Source organism: Lithobates pipiens, unplaced genomic scaffold (assembly GCF_037356315.1).
Source record: "Lithobates pipiens isolate NorthernLeopardFrog02 unplaced genomic scaffold, aLitPip1_a1.2 Scaffold_8, whole genome shotgun sequence".
Classification (NCBI taxonomy): Eukaryota; Metazoa; Chordata; class Amphibia; order Anura; family Ranidae; genus Lithobates; species Lithobates pipiens.
The window spans coordinates 509,354,676-509,357,309 of record NW_027507903.1 but is presented as its reverse complement, the minus strand read 5'-3'; the positions used below and the strand labels follow the sequence as shown (position 1 = coordinate 509,357,309).

Sequence of the window (2,634 nt, the reverse complement as noted above, 5' to 3'; positions counted from 1 at the left end):
AGTATTGTTATATACCCTGGCTCTTTGTGCGATTCCTTGGTTGGCGCTAGCGATTTTTGTCTCGCATTGGGAGCTGTGATGTGTATAAAGGGAGGCTTTTTCATGTCTCCTGCTGTCCCCATCTGCTTTTAGGCGGATGGGGACACCTACACATCAGCACCATGTTCAGGCTTCAGAAGCATGGCGTCTGCGATTTTGCAGACGTCGGCACAGCTGGACGCACTATATCATCTGATGGCATGGGGGTACGCTTGCATTTGCGTGCCTTCCTATGACAGTGGGTGCCCCCTGCACTCACATGTCAGCCATCCACACATGGTGTTGGGGGCGGAGCCAACTGGGGCCCTCCGGGATTAAATTCGAGGTCAGGCATGGCTTGGATTTCATTTCACTCTTCACTGAGGACACACACAGCTGTGGAGATTGCTTGCTGTGTCTCATTACTTTTATACTTAGGATATTCACCTTACTCAGGTACTTACTATATTCACCTTTTTGATACTTACTTTATTTAGGCACACTTGCATATCTTACACATTGTTTATCTTATGAGCACTTATTCTCATTTATTTATTTATTTTTGGATATTGTTGATTCCTCCACACAAGTCCATCTTTCTCCTTCTCTTTTCTTATCTTGTCACCTGCTAGTATCCCCTTGCTATCCTATGTTTTCCACCATCTCCATGTCCCTACCATCCTTGATCCAGGCCTTACTTAGCTATACATATCTTTATGCCTATACTCATTGATTTTACTTTACTATTCTAGATGTCTGATAAACATGTTTGTTTATAGCTTAAATGCTTTATGGACTAATGAGGTTTCTAGGGATACATCACTACCCACACAATTGTAGTTCACCTCTTTCCCCTCTTTCTTTGTCCATTTTGTCACCTGGTAGTACCCCTCTGTTGTCCTAGGTTTCTAACCATCTTCATGGCCCTACAACCTTTGGCTCAGGCCTTTCATTCACGCATGCATGCATACATATCTTTATACCAATATTTATTGATTTTACTCTACTACGTTAGATGCCTGACAAACATACTTATGTTCACAGCCTATACTTTTTATCGACCAACGAGGACTCTAGGGATACATCACTACACCTTTGCCATGCCTGCCCTCCGTTTGGCCCTGGGTGGGGTCCCATTTGATTCTGCCCCCTCAGCTCCCTGGGGAGGCATCTGCTGCCGCCGTCTCAAAGCCGCACACCTGGAGCCATGGTCAAGCTCAGTGGTAAGTATGGGGGGGGGGGGGGGCCTACAACCCCTCCCTACCCTGTGCCTTTATAACTAATACTGTGCTATATTGCCAAACATATGTATTTTTGTTCATCCTAGGTACATTGTTACACTCATCCACCCCTGAAGAGCGAGCTGGATCTCACGAAACTAGTCGGGTAGTATGATGCCTGTGTACCATGTACTACTTCTACATTTATGTACCAATACTCCTTGTTTATGTATTTTTTTAATTGGCAACCGTTGGCGTTATTTATCCGTGTAAACAATTGTATTTGAATAAACCATATACTATATTTACGACTGTTATGTTTACTGTCGGAAACAGTACCCACTTCATTTAAAGTCCCAGGGCGAATCCTTTGTTGTTTTTTCCATTTAGGTGAAAAACATATTTTCATATATTTGTTGTACCCCAACGAAAAGCCTGCCTAGTGCTCTACAAACCCAAATCCCTACTTCTTACACCAGGTCTTCAGCCATGCATTCAGTTTTCTAATCTCACGTCAAGTCTTATCTGTGTTGCGCATGGCACAAGCAATATTTCAGAGACTATCACCTTGGAGGTTCTTCTCTTCAACTTGCAACCTAATTCTTTAAATTGATTCTTAAGGAGCCTCCACCTTCCATATATTCTGTCATTGTTTCTAACGTGGACCAAGACAGCTGGGTCATGCCCAACTCCTCCCAGTAACTTATCAACCCGGTCCACCACATGCCAAACCAGGCACCAGGGAGACAGCAAACCATTTGGTTGAGGCAATCCTGGCAACAAATTATTATTATCAGTCCTTCTGATTATAGAATCCCCTATTATCGCAAACTGTGTAGGCCTACTTTACCACTCCTACTAGATGAGCTACTCTCCTGGCTGCTAGGGGTAGCAGTGACATTTAGGGCTGCCACCTCTGAACTTGCCACCCCCACATCATCACCCAACTTGGCAAATCTGTTAGGGTGCTCAAACTTAGAGCTGGCCTTCCTTTTCTGTGAGCCCTTACCACTCCCTCTAACTGCATTAACCCATCCTCCTACCTGATAATCCTGATTTACCCTACTAGCCACCTGCTCAGTGTGCAGGGGACCCCTTTCAAGGTTGTCAGTTCTGCCCAGTGTTGCAATTTGCTCCTCCAGATCTCTAATGCGAGATTCCAGAAGGGCAACCCGCTCACATCTGTCTCAGCGGTATCCATACTGAATGTTGCTCTTGTTATATACATGCAGCACATTGTGCACTGCAAAAAGCCTTCAATCTTGCTAGTACACATATTCCCAATTACAATAATAATATTACTAACAGGAAATTTCAGATGTTACTTACAGGCTTGAAGACTACTGTTATAATATCCTGTTTTAAACTGTTTTTTAACTCACCACTTAGTAAAATT

The 2,634-nt window shown here is 43.7% G+C and overlaps 1 long non-coding RNA gene across 1 annotated transcript; it reads left to right on the top strand.

Moving 5' to 3' along the window:
- Positions 1 to 365: 365 nt before the first annotated feature.
- LOC143963428 (uncharacterized) lies at positions 366 to 1,546 on the top strand. Its single transcript, XR_013270959.1, has 3 exons — positions 366 to 474; positions 1,063 to 1,241; positions 1,346 to 1,546. It is a non-coding gene; the product is annotated as an uncharacterized LOC143963428 (long non-coding RNA).
- The last annotated feature ends 1,088 nt before the right edge of the window (positions 1,547 to 2,634 follow it).